The sequence below is a fragment of the Rattus norvegicus genome, chromosome X (assembly GCF_036323735.1).
Source record: "Rattus norvegicus strain BN/NHsdMcwi chromosome X, GRCr8, whole genome shotgun sequence".
Taxonomy (NCBI): domain Eukaryota; kingdom Metazoa; phylum Chordata; class Mammalia; order Rodentia; family Muridae; genus Rattus; species Rattus norvegicus.
In genome coordinates this window covers 28,617,503-28,637,735 of record NC_086039.1, presented here as the reverse complement: position 1 = coordinate 28,637,735, position 20,233 = coordinate 28,617,503, and the positions used below count along the sequence as shown (strand labels likewise).

At 36.9% G+C, this 20,233-nt stretch overlaps 1 protein-coding gene across 9 annotated transcripts in view; it reads left to right on the top strand.

Moving 5' to 3' along the window:
- The window catches only part of Arhgap6 (Rho GTPase activating protein 6), a 536,433-nt gene that overhangs the window by 424,609 nt on the left and 91,591 nt on the right, over positions 1-20,233 (top strand). Inside the window, exon 1 of one of the 9 annotated variants that reach the window (XM_008773149.3) lies at positions 16,275-16,547. The exons of the other annotated variants lie outside the window; for them this stretch is intronic. The gene's annotated coding sequence lies outside the window, so the exon portion shown is untranslated. Of the gene's footprint in view, positions 1-16,274; positions 16,548-20,233 lie in introns of those variants that run through there. 9 annotated transcript variants of the gene reach the window in all.

The window sequence follows — 20,233 nt, the reverse complement described above, 5'->3', positions numbered from 1 at the left end:
TACAACCTGATGAATCCATTCAGTGATGATGGTATGTAAATACTTTTAGGTTCAACTACTTGGTATTAGATAACCAGTTGCAGGGGCAGTGCTCAAGCCTGGGGAAAATTAATACTTCCTCTATAGACAGTTGTTAATTGTGCTTGTAGCCATTCATCTAAGGGTAGGACACTATAAGATTAACCCTATCTACATTTGGATGGCAACTGGGATTGGATATGGAATTACAGGTAGTTGTGAACCACCATGTGGGTGGCTGAACTGAACCCAGGCCCTGTGGTCCAGTCAATAAAAAAGTTTCTTTTCAAAAACATCATTTCCTTTTTAAAAACATCATTTCCTTTTATGACTTATAGACTTGTTAAAGATTATTTTTTAATTCTATTTTTTCTTCCTTTTCATCCCTCCAAACCCTCTCCTATACCATCCTTGCTGTCTTTCTACTCCATAGACTTTCTTAAAATTCATTGTTGTTACATAGATAGATCTATGCAATAGATATACAATATATATGCAATTCATCAGGTTTTATATAATATTTATGTTTTTTAGTATATGTAACAATAGTGGCTAAAGGATAATATATATACATATATTCCTAAGTACTTGTATGAGACTTTTAACATGAATAACTTATTGTGGAATGGCATGAGATAAGTATTCAAAACTGTTAGTTTTGTAAGTTGTAACCTTACAGTTTTTAAAAGTTGAGGATTTAAAATATACTCATGTATTAGAGAAAATGATTTCGAAATATGTGTCTAAAAAATGTTCATGGAAAAATGTGCTCAGATCTTTGAATTTTTCAGTGGGGGATATGAATTAAACATTATTAGACAGATAACAGTATTTGGTTGCATCTATTTTTTTCTCACAATATAATTTATAGAGGAAGTAATGGAAAATGGTGTTGTGTTCAATAGCAAACCTAGGTGGTTTCTGAGTCTCAATCATTGTAGAAAATACTTTTATTGTACTACTCTTTCTAGTAATACAAAGCTAATATACAGCCAAACATTTTCACTTTGAACAATAATGTGTATTCAATGTTGAAGAAACCATATTTTTATGTTACGGAAAATGTTACCTTAAGGAGTTTTGTTGGGGTATAGTGTACCTGATACCTTAGTCTCCCACTAGAGGTCTAACTTTCATAAGGTCAGACACTAGGAAACCAAGTAATGTGGGTTGCTTCTGGAACATCCTTTCCCTGACTTACAGACTTCTTTCATCTTCAAAGCCAATACCACACCTCTATGACCCTTCTTCAGTAATACCATTTTCCTCTCTCTGTTCCGATGGAAAAGGTTTGCTGATGTAATTAAAATGCGTTCACTTGGATAATCCAGCATATTCTCCACATATCAAGGTTGCAAATGTAATGACATCTATAAAGTACCCTTTGTTAGGCAAGGTAATATATTGCTATATTGATAGATTTCTAGGTTCTGGCAATCCATACATGGGTATCTTTTGCACTATTTGTCTCATCGGTTTCTCACTATTTCTCAATGTTAGTGATGTTCCACAAAGCCAAAGAGATGTTCCATTTCTTTCTTGCTTAACTTTGTTTCTATCAGCACCAACTATATAGAATTATTGTCATCTAAGTGATATTAAGTTCTTCTGGCTTCATTCAAAGAGCAATAAATTCAAAGAGCAAATGCGTAATTAAAAGAAGGCTTCTGAACCATTCTGTGCAGCCCTTTGTTTCCAGCTTATCTCACTATGTAAGGAGTACTAGCTCAGCTAAAGCTGAACTGTGGTTTAACATACAAATTTCTGTGCTAAATATCAACAACTTATTGGTATTGAGATATAGTTTTCCTGCTTTTTGTTATTCCTAAGATGAGGCTCACTTTTTAAGGAAATTAGCCCAAGAAATCTCTTAAAATTTCAAGTCGTTCATGATCATTGGTGTATGAAAACAAAAGAAAACAGGATTTTCTACATTTTCTTATCTTGGATGTAACTCTAGTGGCCAATGCACGTGGGGTATAGACACTATGGATTTTCTCATACTTATGTTATCTATATCTCAAGACAGGTTAGGGAAAATGTATTTGTAATTCTTAATGTTTGGTTTGTTTTGGGGTGTGATACAGTTAACTATGTAATCCAACAATGACACTCTTAGACATTTAACATAAACAACAAAATAGAGAGAGAATCAGAACTATGCTCAGACAAGTACTTATTTGCGAGTATTCATAGCAGCTTTCTTGATAATGGCCAAAGAGTGGAAATAACTGAGAAGCTCCTCAACTTACCAACAAATAAACAAACTATACTCGGTTATTTCACCATAAGAAAGAATTAAGGGATGATAAATGCTGGAACACTGAGACACTTCAAAACCATGCAATCTGTAAGAAACCAGACATAAATTGGTCACAGACTCTATGACTTCACATATAGCAATGCCAAGCTAGGTGAGTACCTTGTGTAGGAGAACACTAGTGTTTTCCAAGTGTTGGGGTGAGAGAAGCATAAGTTGTAACTAATGACGGGTATGGACTTTGTCTCTAAGGTGATGAGGGGGCTGTGGAATTTAAATATGCCCAATGAAGCAGTAAATTGCACACTTAAAAATGTTCAATTTTACCTCAAAAAGTTACTTCCATTAGTCTCATTCCAATCCATCAAGTCCCTTTATTACTTTTACAATTTACTTTTTAAAACCTAAGTTCCCACGTATTTCGTTGCTCAGAGGACACATATGCAGCAAAAGAGAAGTGCCTAGGGGGCTCTATGAAACACATTTTAATGTATTATTTTAAAAATAGTATATTGAGTTAAAAACACCCCAGAAAAACAGCAACTCAAAAAACAAGACAGCTTGTTTTTATGTCCTACCTGGTGTGACTCTGTAAATTGCTTTCGCCCTTTTCAATTTCCCCCTTTATATGTTTGCCACTTAATAGGAGAAGCTGGGAAGCAAGAATTTTTTTTTCATTTTTTTTTTTTTTACTGGAAGTGGTTTTAGCTACTTTAAAACAAATGTCCCCAATGTAAATATTCCCTGCTGGTCTTGTTTCTATGTAACAGGAACAAATAGCTTTCTGAGTAGATGTAGAATTGTTGTTCTCCTCCAAACTACCTTTCAATCAACAAATATACAAAGGTACAAAATGTAAAAGCTGTTCTCTTCTAGGCATTATTTCTGGCCTTGGAAGTCTACATTCTGACCAGACAGTGAAGGCACAAATTGGCAGAGTCAAATAGCTTTCCAGTGTTTAAAAAGCCAAGCAGATAGCTGAAATGTGAGAGATGGAGAGTGAATGTGATGGTTTCATAGGAGGTGGTATCTATGACGTTAGATTTTTCTGGGAAATGAGCTGACATTTAAACACCCCCATGCCTCCACAGCCCCCCCCCAACTTAGATATCCCCTGTGATTGTCTACATATGTCAAGTGTCTAGGTTACTTGAGACCTTCAAAACTCAAGTTTATTTTCTTTAACACAAAATAGATTTCCCATGGCCATGTTTTAACTCATTCCTAATACCATCCATAGGAAACGTATAATTTTACTGTAGAAGGTATTATTTACTTGTTTATTTGATACTCCATTCTGTTTCATTAGTAATATCCCTACATAGGAATATGCATGACTTTTCCTGGGAATACATGAACAAATATCTTTCGATCTTAGATAAAGTACTAACAATGTACCAATGAAATTGTTGTTCCCAAAACAAGCATGATGAGCGACTATGTTTATTGGAGTTATTCACAGTAACTCAAAAGCAACTATTATCATTGAAATGCCCACTTCAACATGGATGGCCACTCATGAAAGCTGATGATTCCTAATGAGTATAATAATATGAAATATCCTAGTCTGTGAAGTTATGAACCTCTCTCCTTTTATGTACATAGATGTTTTAAAAGATCACTTTGTTTTGCTTTTAGAACAGCAAAATACTCCATAAACATTAGTATCCATCTTCTCTGCCATATGTCTGATAATTTGCTTTTCAGTAAAAGGTAAGTTTTGCAAATCATACAGGCTTTTGTACGTTATATTAGAAAAACAGTCAAGGAAATATAGACATGACTGGATATGTCTGTATTCCAATAAAACCGTTTAAAAACAAGCAAAGAAATGAACAAACAAACAAATTTTGGAGTGAATATGGCCAGGAATGTAATTTGATAGACTGGGAAACAGTTGTTATCCCAAATTTAAGGAATGTCTCTGTATATGTGTTAGACGTATTTCTAATCATGAAAGTTACAAACTTTAGAACTTGATTTTACAAGAAAATCAAAGAGAGGGTTAGAGATGAACATAAAGCTGCCCTGACACTTCTAGTCATTCCAAAGAACTGTCTTGAGTAGGAGAGAGGTGTGGAAAGGCAGCACAGAATAGTGGCATAAAAATCCTGCACTTGATTCCAAGCCCCATGTAGTCTATCAGGAGACAAGTTTCTTTTTCTTCCTTTGCCCCAATTTCTTCATCTGTAAACACACACACACACACACACACACACACACACACACACACACACACACACACACACACACAGAGAGAGAGAGAGAGAGAGATAGACAGAGACAGAGACAGAGACACAGAAAGAGAGAGACAGAGAAGAGAAGAGAATGTTAATACACTCCTTGTCAAAAAGATTTGTAGTTAAAGCTGTGAATGCACAGTTAAGGCTAGAGATAATAGTAGGTACAAGTTCTAACCACAAGATATCTCTATTGCCCCAGAAATATCGAACCCTGGGAGTACACACAGCCCTCTGTTTGTTCTATTCTTGTTGTGCAATCCTCACTGTGTACTATGAATAGCTCTCATGGCGCTAGTGGATTGTCATGTTATAGTTCCTTACATGAAAAATGGTACCTGTAAATGAATTGTTAAAAAGGAAGAAAAGCAGCAAATATCACTGTAGAGAAAGGTACATGTGCATGAATCAGTGGTCATCCTGGGGACATGTTATGTGGCAACAGTTGTAATTACCAATAAGTCAATATAATAATGGTATGCCTAAATATTAACCATTATGCTTGTTTCTAGATTCCAATCCTTTTATTCTAAGATTGCATTTATTTATTTATTTATTTATTTATTTATTTATTTATTTATTTGCACATATGTGAGACATAAAAATCTTGGCTGAGGAGAATATGTGGCTCATTTCACTTACCATAAAAATTATGTTCCTTTTTCCCATTTTTATCTCAATTTTATATAGAAAGTAACTGACACATAGAATGGGGGATAAATCAGAAAAGATAGAGTTACAGTTCAAAGCTGATCACTGGGGCCTCAGATCCCTTTTTGAAGCTACAAGTCGACAAATTAGTTCCATATTCAAGTAACCGCTGAAGGAGTAGATGAGGGCTGGAGTACACTCAGCGATGCAGTACCAATCCAGCACCATTTTGAAAAAGAAATACAGGGTAATTAAAAGGAACAGATTGGCAGCTTCTTAACTGATACCATTAGAGATAGTCCTCATCTTAGGGCAGCTGAAGCAATCATGTAGATGTGAAAAAGAATTTTAAATTAAGAGTAGACAAGTTTAGAGAGTTGTCTTAATCAGTAGCAATATTAGATCATTTCTGCTGCCTGTGGCAGAAATGAAAGAGTATCTGGCTTTCACATTCAAAATGAGGTCAGTCATATTATGCCTGCAGCAGAGGAGAAATTTGCCAAGATCAGTCAGTGAAAACATAAAGACAGGTCATGCACATGTGACAATGGATAGGTACAAGAAGAGAGGAGTAGTAGAGGCTGGACACAGAGAAACCAAAGTTCAGAATAAATGTTTTGTTTAATGAACTCTGGAAAAAAAGTTACCATCTCCTAGACAAAGTTTATAGAATTCATGTTACTTGATAGTATTATTGTGTCCCAAAGCCTTTACAGTGGTTCTCAACTTGGATTGTCTACTAGAAGAGCGCTTTGTATACCTACTATTGCCTGGTTTCCCAACTCCAAGGGGTCTGATAGGTTTGATCGTTATCTGTGTTATTCATCACAGGAGCGATATGGATTAGAAAGCAATTAAGTTTCAGTAAAAATATAAATTTAGTTATGCATTTCTACTAGCAACATCTCAAATGCACATCAGCCACGTGTGACCAATGATCACCTTGTCAGATAGTAGGTATAACCAATATTTCCATAAACATATAAAGTTCTATTAAGCCACAATATTTTGGAGGATGTAGGCATAAGCCCAAGAATAGGGAGAATATCTGTGAAAGGTGATTGTTTTGGCCAAAATTCAGACATTGCAACTGTAATTAATTAATAACTGTGTATGTGAGCACTGACTGGTCTTACCCATAACTAGGAACATCAGCAAACAGACATGGATGAAAGATGAGCTCAAGGGGCCCTACTCTTCACTGCTGAATCATTTTCTACTGAGAGACTCAGGGAGAGAGGGAGTCACTACAGTCAGTGGTCTATCTACTGATGACCCCACCAGGCTCCATTAGTCATACAGATGGCCTTGGTTAAACGAAATGGATCACACAAGAAAATCAAAAGTCACGAATCTAGGAAAGGGACAGGTAAAGAGGAGCAGGTTATTGACAGTGGTGGAAGGGGGAGAGAAGATGGAAGAAAGTAAAAGATGTATTATATACATTTTTAAAACTGTCAAAGAATTTAATTAATAAAGAAAAAGCTTACTTAATTAATCATTCTACAAGTGGAGGTTTAGATAAATTAACTGTCAACCTTTCACTGAAAATACATAGGTTGCCTTTTTATATATTGTCTATTTATTATTAACTACATATTTCAACACGGCATATGGGTGTCATGTAGGATATTGAAAACTGCCTCTTTTAAATAAATTTATTTTTTTAATTTTTTTCTCTTTTTTCTCCTTTTTTACTGGAGAGTTTATGTATTTACATTTCAAATGTCCCGTTTCCCAGTCCCCCTTCTCTGTCATTCCCACTCCCTCTGCTTCTGTGAGGATGTTCCTCCTTCCACCCACCCACTCCCACCTCAACACATGGGCATTCCACTACACTGGGGAAAAGAGCCTTCAAGGGATTCTCCTACTGATGCCAGACAATACCATCATATGTGGCTGGAGCCATGGGTTCCCGCCATGTGTATGTACTCTTTAGTTGGTGGTTTAGTCCCTGGGACCTCTAGGGTAGGGGGATCCGGTTAGTTCATATTGTTGTTCTTCCTTTGGTATTGCAAACCCCTTCAGCTCCTTTCTCTAACTTCTCCATTGGGGTCCCCATGCTCACTCTGATGGTTAGCTGCAAGCATATTAATCTGTATCAATAAGGCTCTGGCACAGCCTCTCAGGAGAAATCCATATCAATCTCCTGTCACCAACCACTTCTTGGCATCAGCAACAGTGACTGGGTTTGGTGGCAGCATATGGGATAGATCCCCAGGTGGGGTAGTCTCTGGATGGCCCAACCTTCAGTCTCTGCTCCACTCATTGTCCTTGTATTTCCTTCCATGAGTATTTTGTTCTCTCTTCTAAGAAGGACTGATGCATCCACATTTTGGTCTTTCTTTTCTTCTTGAGGTTCATATGGTCTAGATATTGTATCTTAGATATGCCAAGCTTTTAGGCTAATATACACTTATCAGTGAGTGCATACAATGTGTGTGTGTCTGTGTGTGCGTGCCTGTGTGCACGCGCACGTGTGTGTGTGTGTGTGTGTGTGTGTGAGAGAGAGAGAGAGAGAGAGAGAGAGAGAGAGAGAGAGAGAGAGAGAGAGAGAGAGACTAGGCTACCTCACTCAGAGTGATATTTGCTAGTTCCATCCATTTGCCTAAGAATTTCGTGAAGTCAGTGTTTTTAGTAGCTCCATGCGTAAATGTACATTTTCTGTATCCATTCCTCTGTTGAAGGGCATCTGGGTTCTTTCCAGTTTCTGGCTATTATGAATAAAGCTGTTATGAACACAGAGGAGCATGTACCCTTGTTATATGTTCAACCATCTTTAGGGTATATGCCCAGGAGTAGTATTGCTGAGTCCTCAGAAAGCACCATGTCCAATTTTCTGAGGAACCTCCAGACTGATTTCCATCTTGCAATCCCACCAGCAATGGAAGAATGTTCCTCTTTCTCTACATCCTTGCCAGCATCTGTTGAGTTTTTTTATCTTAGCCATTCTGACTGGTGTGTTGTGGAATCTCAGGGTTGTTTTGATTTGCATTTCCCTGATGACTATGAATGTTAAACATTTCTTAAAGTGCTTCTTAGTCATTTGATATTCTTCAGTTGAGAATACTTTGTTTAGCTCTGTACTCCATTTTTTGAATAGGATTATTTGGTTCTCTGGAGTCTAACTTCTGGAGTTCTTTGTCTGTGTTAGATATCAGCCCTCTATGGGATATAGGATTGGCAAAGACCCTTTCCCAATTTGTTGGTTGCCATTTTGTCCTATTGATATTGTCTTTTGCCTTACAGAAGCTTTGCAATTCTATGAAGTCCCATTTGTTGATTCTTGATCTTAGAGCATAAGCCATTGGTGTTCTATTCAGGAAATTTCCTCGTGTCCATGTATTCAAGGCTCTTCCCCACTTTCTCTTCTATTAGTTTCAGAGTATTTGGTTTTATGTGAAGGTCCTTGATCTACATGGACTTGATGTTTATACAAGGAGATGAGAATGGATCAATTTGTATTCTTCTACATGCTGACCGCCAGCTGAACCAGCACCATTTGTTATAATAGCCAGAGGCTGGAAAGAACCCAGATGCCCTTCAACAGAGGAATGAATACAGAAAATGTGGTACATCTACACAATGGAATATTACTCAGCTATCAAAAACAATGACTTTATGAAATTCGTAGGCAAATGGTTGGAACTGGAAAATATCATCCTGAGTGAGGTAACCCAATCACAGAAAAACACACATGGTATGCACTCATTGATAAGTGGCTATTAGCCCAAATGCTTGAATTACCCTAGATGCCTAGAACAAATGAAACTCAAGACGGATGATCAAAATGTGAATGCTTCACTCCTTCTTTAAAAGGGGAACAAGAATACCCTTGGCAGTGAATAGAGAGGCAAAGATTAAAACAGACACAGAAGGAACACCCATTCAGAGCCTGCCCCACATGTGGCCCAGACATATACAGCCATCCAATTAGACAAGATGGATGAAGCAAAGAAGTGCAGGCCGACAGGAGCCGGATGTAGATCTCTCCTGAGAGACACAGCCAGAATACAGCAAATACAGAGGCGAATGCCAGCAGCAAACCACTGAACTGAGAATAGGATCCCCGTTGAAGGAATCAGAGAAAGAACTGGAAGAGCTTGAAGGGGCTCGAGACCCCTTATGAACAACAATGCCAAGCAACCAGAGCTTCCAGGGACTAAGCCACTACCTAAAGACTATACATGGACTGACCCTGGACTCTGACCTCATAGGTAGCAATGAATATCCTAGTAAGAGCACCAGTGGAAGGGGAAGCCCTGGGTCCTGCTAAGACTGAACCCCCAGTGAACTAGATTGTTGCGGGGAGGGCGGCAATGGGGGGAGGATTGGGAGGGGAACACCCATAAGAAAGGGGAGGGGGGAGGGGGATGTTTGCCCTGAAACCGGGAAAGGGAATAACACTCGAAATGTATATAAGAAATACTCAAGTTAATAAAAAAAATGCTGTTTTCTTCCACTGGATGGTTTTAGCTACTTTGTCAAAGATCAAGTGACCATGGGTGTGTCTATGCTAATTTCTGGGTCTTCAGTTCTATTCCATTGATCTACTTGTCTGTCTCTGTACCAATACCATTCAGTTTTTATCACTATTGCTCTGTAATACTGCTTGAGGTCAGGCATGGTTATTCCCCAGCAGTTTGTTTATTGTTGAGAATAGCTTTTACTATCCAGTGTTTTTTGTTATTCCAAATGAACTTAGGTGGAATTTTGATGGGGATTACATTGAATCTGTAGATTGCTTTCAGCAAGATGGCCTTTTTTATAATATTAATCCTACCAATCCATGAGCATGGGAAAACTTTCCATTTTTTGAGATCTTTCTTCAGAGACTTGAAGTTCTTTTCATACAAATTGTTCATTTGCTTGCTTAGAGTCACACCAAGCTATTTTATATTACCTGTGTCTATTGTGAAGGGTGTTGTTTCCCTAATTTCTGTCTCAACTTGTTTATCTTTTGAGTAGAGGAAAACTACTAATTTGTTTGAGTTAATTTTACACCCAGCCACTTTTCTGAGGTTGTTTGTCAGGTTTAGTAGTTATCTGGTATAATTTTTGGAGTCACTTAAGTATACTATCATATCATCTGCAAACAGTGATATTTTGAATTCTTCTTTTCCAATTTGTATCCCTTTGACCTCTTTATGTTGTCTGATTGCCCTGTCTAGGACTTCAGATACTATATTGAATAGGTAGGGGGAGAGTGGGTAGCCTTGTCTAGTCCCTGATTTTAGTAGGATTGCTTCAAGTTTCTCTCCATTTAGTTTGATGTTGGTTATCTGACTTGCCTTACATTGGTTTTACTATGTTTAGGTATGAGCCTTGAATTCCTCCTGATCTTTTCCAAGATGTTTATCATGAGACGGTGTTGAATTTTGTCAAATGCTTTCCAGGCATCTACAAATAAATTCTTATCATTCATGGTGGTGGCTTGTTAATTATTGAGAGTGCTTAATAAGATAAATTATTCTAAACAGAAGCTAAGAGACCTATTGTCCAACACATTTCAGGCAACGAATTAGAATTAATAGAAGTTCATATTTTTGGTGATATTTGTAATTGTTAATGAACTAAGTTCATCAAATCTACAATTTTGAAAAAAATGGTTTACTTCTCATTACAGAAGAAATCTTTTGTGATGAGGTTTATTTGCAAAGCAGTAAGGGCAGTTGACGAAGCAAAATATACTAAAATGTATCACTGAAAAGAAAGGGTGGGAAAGAATCCTCTCTGGTGGTTATTTTGGTTTAGCCTATTTAGTTCTGTTTGAAAATTTTCAGGGTGAGCTTTTGTCTCCCAGATATGATATGTGCTCAAGCTCAGAGCTTGTTTAATTGCATGCTGATTTGTAAATACCGGCTTTGGAATTGGGTTCGTCAGTTTGAAGTAATATAATTTCAGCATTTTTGTATTTCTTAGTCTTTTTCCAAGTTTATTCTTTTCTCAGCAAGAAATGAAATTGCCCATTTCAGAATAAATGCTCTGCCCTGTAGAGAGTTCATGTGACTTTTTACTCATAATGGGTGTCCTTTCATTGAGTATCATCATCACAAAAAAATCCCAGCAGCATCCAGTCTTATAATCTAGTGTTTTTCATTATGGAAGTAGAGGTCAAAAAGAGCAGCTGCAGAAAAAAAAAGTGTTCTTCTCTACCTACATCTTATCAAAACTAATGTTATCGCATTTGGGTTTCTCTGGGAGAACCAAGAGGCAATGACCTTATTTAGATATACCCCCCAAGTATATAAGAAAAAATATGTATTTCTTATTTCTTCTGAAAAATTGTGTCACTATTTTTGGCCTAACTAATTTGGCTTTGGAGAGTTCTTTTGAGAACATTCTTAAAGCTAGACATCAGGGATAAGGAGATGTCTCAGTGGTTAAGAGCATCCAAAGGGCCCTTGTTAAATTCCAAGAACCTATCTTATGGTTTATAACCATCTGTCACTCCGGCCTTAAGTCCAAAAGGAGAAGCATGCATAGCATACAGTTCAAAAAGCAAGTGGTGGCTCTAAAAGAAAACAGAATCTTCCCATGTTTTTGCCGATCAGACAGCCTCTTGATTTCTCAGCAATCTGATGAATTAATCTAAAAGATCCCACATTTGCACTGAGCTCCTTAAAGAGATAGATGAATGGAAATATCCTTCACACTTTGCAATTTTAGGTCTAACCTTATTAATTCAGATCGAAATGACAACTCATTGCTGCCTGCTAAAGGAGGTTTAGGAGACCAAAGAGAGAGAGAGAGAGAGAGAGAGAGAGAGAGAGAGAGAGAGAGAGAGAAATTTATCAGTAATGATAGTGATCTAAGTGAAACTTCATCATACTATCTTGGGATGCAGTTCTAGTTCTGGAAAACAATATTATCTATTTCTAATATTTGGGTTTATACTATTTAAAATGTAAATGTAAAATGTAAAGGATGCCAAAATACATGTATCTCCTCTATTACTGAAGGACTTCCCTCATGTTCTGTGAATCAATACATAAAGATTGTTTCTTATTTTACTAACAACTTGATCACCTTCCTCTCTTTCCAAGGGAACATAAAAAGAAAAGGAATGAGCTGTGCCATAGTCCCATGGGGGAGATGGCTAGGAAGACTGATGATTCAGACTGTCAAAGCCTGTTATTTATGAGGACATACCAATACATGGGTAGTAATAGGTTCATCAGATACATATCCAGACCTCTCAGTGACAGTTTATTCCTTATTCCAGTTCTGAAGGTAATCAAAATTGGTGGGACCAAGAGATATAAAGAGACACAGACTGGGTCTACCACTTTTAATGCAAGAAATTGTTGTGATTGGGTCCCATAAGAATGCACACTAAACAAACCATTCCAAACCTTAGTGGATTAAAGCAATTATCACTGTTTTTCTAACATGAGATGAGTTTAACTAGGCAGTGCTTCTGAACTTGAAATTGTTCAATTAGAAGACTTCATTCATCTAAGAAATTAGTTAGGGATAGGTTTAGTTGAGACAATGGGACAAGCCAGCCTTTGCTGTTTTCCCTGGGGACTGTCCATTTCGATTTCTATAGGCAATCTCTCTAACCCAGTAGTTATATTTATTTAAGGGTCAAGGGATATAAAAAAGAAAATGTAGTTGTAAATAATTCTAATGTCTTAGGCTCATATTTATCACACCACCACCTCCTGCCATATTCAGATAGTTAAAGAAAATCACAAAGACAGCCAGGACGAAAGGGCAAAGGAGTACAGTAAACACACATCCTGTGAGGTGTAGCCCATACTCAGGAGTACAACACATGCCATTGTGTTCTGCCCAGGTTTTATGGACCGGGACTGTAAAATAAAACCTATCGCTCCCTCTTATGTTCCACTGGCTAGAGCCTATTTGTCTGACTAACCATTAACCACAAGGGAGATGGGGAAGTGAATTCTAATGGAATGCCCATGAATTCCTGGCTATAGACTTTCTGAGGAGCCAGTCTTTTCCTCAGTATAGACTTTGTATCATTTCTGTCAAATGAAATTGTGCGAGGGAATCCATGGTACAAATTGGTTAGCACATAATGTACACTTGGTTAATTTTCATTATCATGATGCTTAGTAGAATGTAGTGAATATGTAGTTTTATTCTATTTAAGTCAACACACATTATATTGGCTGTCATAATAAGAAACTTCGTTTAAGCCAAACAGCAACACAATCAGAAACATACTCATTCAAAAAATCTTGAGAAAGTGTTTCTAGAGCATTTTTCATTAATGTGTAAAATATTACCAATTTTATAAACAGAAGCAAAGCCCAGAAGGTAATATGAATGCTAACACATGAATTCTGAGGTTATGAATTGCTATTTGACACACTTCCTGATGAAGGATTGAGTGTTTGGAAGAAGACTGTTGTATTCACAGCATATTTTTCTGGTTAACAAAAGACTCACAAATGAAGCTTGTAGCTGTTTCTTGATTTTTTTGTTCCAGTGCTGTTTAGAGAACTTTTGGGCCCCTTAGTGGTTCTACTAAAAAGGCTGATACTAACATCTTAACGAGGTTTCTTTATCTTCACCTTTTTTCTGGCTTAAATGTATTTTCCAAAGAATACCAAGTACCCAATTTTCCCATTATTTCTCTATTTTCTTTGAAGGCTCGATTTGATTTTACTCATAAACTTTGAGTTATGAAGACATTTTTTCTTGAAGTTGAGATTATTCACTTCAACAAGTAGTCACTTTTTACTGACATATTTACTGACATGACATATACTTAGTCAAAAATAACTTCTTGTTAAGGCCATGAGAGGGGACCTGGATGCAGGATATGATTAGATATCTTTGTCCCACATCCCGATATATCCACCATGAATAAATTAATATTCTGATTTCATTATTAAAATAAAATAATAGTAGTAAAAATAATTGGCCAGGCATGGTGGTGCATAGCTTTAAGACCAGCACTTAGGAAGCATGGTCAGATAGATATCTGTGAGTTTAAAGCCAGCCTGGTCTATGTAGTGACTTCAAGGACAACCAGGGCTATACAACAAGACTCCATAAAACAATGGTCATAATAATAATAGTGAGGAGGAAGATAAATAATAAATGCCAGGGAGATTGTTCAATAGCTGAGAACACTCGCTACTCTTGCTGACAGTCTGGGTTTAGTTCTCAGCACCCATATGAGGTCACATCTGACTGTACTTCGAGCTTCAGAGGATCAGATACCCCTTTCAGACATCTATGAATACTGCATTAGTATGGTGCACACAAATATATTCCTGCAAATACTCATACATGTAAAATTATAATAAGAGATTAATAGAGCAATCCTGCCTTACACACTAGATATTACTTAATCTAATCTCTTTCTTACTGAACATTGATAAAAATAGCTTCCACTGGGGATGATTGTGGACTTGATTGTCTTCTGATTAACTTGTAAGTTCCGTCGGGATTGAGATCACAGCTGAACCACTCAAGATTTGTGACTCTTTCGGCAAGTTGTTGACTGTCTCACAGATTCTTTTGCTTTTTATCTGTAGTGGAGAGATGAAAATGTCACAAACTTACTACTTAAAATTTTTTTTCAGAAGTAAATGAGTCAGTACCCATAACATACTTAGAAAAATGCTTGATGCTGTCTGAATTAAATATTACCATGTATTTCTAAAGTAACTAACGATGAAATATAAAATTACATATTTATTAGTTTTATGTGAAATGACAATATCAAAAAACTTTAAATGTGCAGCTATTATCTATGGATGATTGTCTCGCATTAATTGAACCATATTTGTTATCTGCCAGAGCACTTTCAGCATTGGACATTTGAGGTTGATGTAGGTAGATGAATGTATAATAACAGGTAACTTTTACTCTGGTTTTCTCTTTAATCACTCTAGTAAGGAACACCATGTGACATTTTATTGTTTTTAAGTTATTTCCTCATGCTAAACTCATACCATGAACCGAGACTGTATATCTTTCATGATTAACCTCATAGAATTTCTGTAAAATCATACTAAATCCCTACATTAAAATCAGTAAGATTTTCCATGAAATCATTACTCTGTTGATTACCACCACAGTAATTATTTTGTTTAAATTTACTTGAGACCCATGATAGAATTATAACTTTATATTGCCATGAAACAAAGATGTATTTTTGAATTGCATTTGTCTTGTTGAAACATGAGATTCACAGAAATAAAGACACTGACTAACAAAGACAGTATTTTCCTTTTTTCTTCTCTTTTTGACATTTATAAAATAATTAAATCATTCTTCCTATTTCTCCCTCCATTATCTCTTTATGTTCTTTTAAATTTATGACCTTTCTAAGTAATTCTTTTTATATGCATAAAATAGGTTTGAATTTTTATTATTTTGCTGCCATCCATGTATTTTATAGCACACCTCCACTTGCTTCTGAACTCTCTTAAACATGGTTAAGGGGCTATTTACTTGGACTCCAACCACTATGCTCAGAAAATGAACAACTTCTCAGGGAGTTTTGTTTCCACAAAGAATAAAATGAAGAAGTACGCATTATGGTTTGTTATGAAGAAGAATGAGGGGTTAGGGATTTAGCTCAGTGGTAGAGCATACGCAAGGCCCTGGGTTCGATCCCCAGCTCCGAAAAAAAAAAGAAAGAAAAAAAGAAAGAAGAATAAAACTGTTCTTGTTTTTAATGCAGTGATTTTTAAAAGAAATCAGTCGTTTAATAATATAGCTTAATAACTGTGAAGCTTTTCTAAGCAGAGAAAGTATCCTATGGGCTTTATTGTGCTTTATCATGCTCTAGTATGGTTCCCAGAGGCATCCAACAATCTTTGATAGATTCCTAATAAGAGCACATTGCAGTTACAATTCAATTACTATTTGTAGGTCCCTGTGGACATGGGATTTTTTTAAGTAGAATCCTTTCTTAATTCCAATATATATTTAAAATATGACACCGAAAAATCCAGTTTCAATTTCTCTTTTTGTTCTTCCCTCCCACTTCCTCCAAGTATGTTCTCTCTCTCTCTCTCTCTCTCTCTCTCTCTCTCTCTCTCTCTCTCTCTCTCTCTCTCTTTCCCCCTTTGCTCTGTCCCTCCCTCCTCATTTTTTTTTGAACTCGCTCAATCAATCAGTGACACAGCTTGCCTGTGTTCAGAAGAAACAGGAACTAACTTCTCATTGGTCTGGTGAAAAGATTGTAGCAGAAAGTATCCTGGAGTCATAGCTGAGCAAGCTGGAACATTTCTCTCACACCTGATAAGATTTTATGTTTCAACATTCGTTTTTCACCAAAAAATATTTTTTTTAAAAAGCTGAGTCAAGTTCCTAGACCAAGCTAAGTTCAGTTAGATTAGAGAAGACAGCAAAGACACCGAGAATAGAATTCATGGATAAGCACCGTACGTATACTCCTATTTCTTTTGCAGAAGGTAGTTATGATAAGAAATGTAATTCTGTTGTACCTAGCTTATGATTTGGGAGGAAAAAGTGGACAATCAGCATGTGGAGTGGGTGGCTGCTAAAACTGCTTGCGCCGATAGAGATTTATGAGCACAGCTCATTTCCAGACTGATTGATGATGCTGAAACAGCGGGAAATGTGCAAACCACAGCAAGAAGGCATGCTCTGCAATTAACGGGAGCAGCATCGTTAGTTTGATTGCTGCAAAAGTCAGGAACCGGTTGGTTCGAGGTCTCCGAGTCAAACGTTTTACCTTCCTCTCTCAGCTTCTTGCATGTGCTGCAACATGTTGCCTGTGGTTGAAGGGACAGAAACAGGATTTGTGAAACAACTTATACAGAAGAAAAGGCTAAGGCTAAATGGGGCATGTTACTTTACCAAGAGGAAAGGTCTTAAGCTACTGTGCTTGGAAACACTGTCTTGTTTTCCTAACTATAAGAATCTGCTGTTGAGATGGCTTAGTGGTAGAAAGAAGTGCAGTTTAACTCTCATGTTCAGGGTCTGCCTTTGCTGATATAAGGGTGGCTTTACAAATAGTTTTTGCTTTACTTATTTGTAAGGTAAGGGGTTTGGGCTTGTATATCCTGAGAAATGATGGCATGCATGTATAGCAATGGTTATGAGAGATTAAATTCTAGAGCCTAAAACCTGACTTCAAATTCCAACTCTAATGTTTACCTATTTTATAATCTGGGCAAGTTATATAAGGTGTGTGTCTTAGTTTCTCCATCTGTAAATATGAAGATAATAATGGTACCATTGTCCTCAAGGATGTTGCAATCATTGGGATAATATAAATAACGATTGTAGGGTGTTCACTAGTAGATGGTGAATTTTCAAGGCATTCATCCATTACTAAGGGTCGATTCTAATTTTAGTGAACTGATTTAATTATAGAAAGGTAAGCAGAACAGTTGAAGATTAGCTCTGTCATTGAAACATTTCTAATCCATGGAATTTTTTTTTCTACTTTCTATAGCCTGGGTTCCATATAGACTATTTTGCCTCCATAATTTGAGCAAAGCTTAAAACTAAGAATAGACTCTGAGTACTAGCAAAGCTCATGGCTCAACTGGAGAGATTCAGAAGTGAAAATAGCCTTTCAGTCTCACACTTTTTTCACTCGAATACATTGAATATGTGGATTTGATAACCATTAGCAAGCATTTTCCTGCAAAACAAAAATATGTACATGACTTTTTTCCCCAGATGGTGCTAGCAGAGTTCCGGGTTTGACAATGCTCCTTTTTCCTTTTAGTTCTATCAATAATTCACACATATATGAGCCACTTTCATATAGCCATTTCTTTTATTTTTTTTACATTTTTATTTATATATGTAGGGACATATGTATTCCTGTGCATGGCATAGTATTCCTGAGGTCAGAGGACAAGCAGTCAGAGTTAGTTTTCTCCTTATACCATATGGATTCAGAATGACTGAGCTCAGGTCTTCAAGCTTGGAAACAAATCCCTTTGCCCACTGAGATATCTCATTAGCCCAAGGGCCCTAGAAAACAACTTGTATTTCACCCTACCATTTATACATTGTCAACATCTCGATGATTGCCATATTTTACAATTTCTTTATGGCTTCTTTGGGATGTATTCCAAAGAAGCACAATATTGGAGATAAAATGTGTTACTGCAAAGGGTTAGTTGTAAATATAAATTTGCCTTAGTACTTTTAAGCCGATGCAGTGGTCAGAAAACACTTTCTGCAAGGGTCAGATACTAAAATGGTTCAGTTCTCTGGGCCACACAGTCTTTGTTGCAAGCTGTTTAGCTCTACTACTGAAGCGTGAACACAGCCACAGGTGGTGTCTATGTGAGTGATTGTAACTGTGCTCCAATAAAACTTCAAGGTTTGCCTCATGGGCAGTAGCTGGCTGGTTCCTGGCTAATCAAGTTATTCTAAGCAAAATACTCATCATTCCCATTTCACAGATGATGAAAGTGAAGGACATGTAAGTAGCTTGCTAAAAACCCACATGGCTGACAAATAGTGGAGCCAGGGCACAAATCCAGGAAGCTGTTGTTTCTAGCAACTACCCCATGTCAACCAGTGGGATCCTTGACTCTTTGAATTCTGCCTAGCTTGTCAATCATTTCCGTAAGGGCTGTCCACAAAGGTCCCACAGTAATCCTACTTCCTCTGCCCTGTCCTATATGCTTTGCCAGTGGTCGTCAACTTTTAACTTCCTGTTAGATACTCGGTCATCCTGTGAGTTTATCTGCTTTCTCGTTTGTTCACTAATGAGTCTTAAGTACTCTGAAGAGTTCCTGCCCTATAGAACACCCTCATCCAATGCTTATTGAACAAACAAGATAGGCCTTTCCATGTTTGGATTTGGACTCTCTTCAAGTAACAGTAATTTATGAAAGCGAAAGTTCAAAGTAGGCTAATGTCCCTATAAACTATTTCTAATCATCTGCAATTCATGCTCAGAATAAAGTAGAACTTCTCTTTTAAAATTAAAAATGGCTAGAGTCAATGAATTTCTGAATGTGTATGACATACAAGAAGTATTAAATCCTTATAAAGTGTGCTGAAGTGTAAGGAGTCAAGAGAGGACAATTGAAAAATGGTTTCCTGTTGAGTGCAGAAAGGAAGAGAACTTTGATGAGTCTAACCAGTGAGTGATGTGACAACCACATAGACACTCTCAGCTTTCCCCAGGAGCTCACAAAGAAGGAAGTTTCCTGTGATTGTCATATGTTTATTTTGGAGTGAGAAAAACCAAGTCAAAAATGTTGATTGTGCGGCTTGGTGTTTGAACTTACATTGTGCTTCAGTAGTACATTTGACTATCTGGGAAGCATGCCTTTACTAGTTATTATTATATGACACTGGGCGCCTTAGAAAACAATGAGAAAAGATTTACTTGTGACATATATGATCTAAATGACAGAGCATTCTTTAGTCTCTAAGCTACTTACCTTGTGCTTCTTGACTTCAAGAGACCCTGATCTAACTGGCACCTAGAAAAAAGAAATGCACTCCAACACATAGTGGAACTATTTATTCAAAAATTCAACACACATTTCTTTAAGAGCTTTATGTGTCACTAAAATTGCCAGCCTTCAGAAGGAGATGCAAATTTAGAGTGATGATTAATATTAATTATAACTTAAATTATCATTTATTCACATCCTGTCAGGAGCTAATAAGCCCTCCATAAGAAATTCATTTGCATTGTCTTATATGACCCACACATGCCTGAGAGTTAATTTTTCCTTTTTCTTCATGTACTACTGAGAAAGCTGAGGCTCAAAGATGTTTAGTGTCTTGTCAAAAAGTTCCCATATAATTGGACCAGAGGTGTGGTACCTTAAATTTTGAAATACACCTTAAGTCAAAGAACGTGTATGTTTGACAGCCATAGTTTTCCCACCATGATTCTGGCATGCTGGATCCACAAAAAATAATTTGACAAAAATTATAATATTATAAATACATAAATCCCTTCCTGGCCCTCTTCGTCTGGGCAGTTTATCATTGGGTGTGGTTAAAGAGATACTCCAATTAGAGACCAGCTCCAAACATATAAGAAAACAGTTTGCTGTAGGCTCAACTCAAAATTACTTCAATCAATTTTATTTCATGGAAAACTCAAATCTGTAAA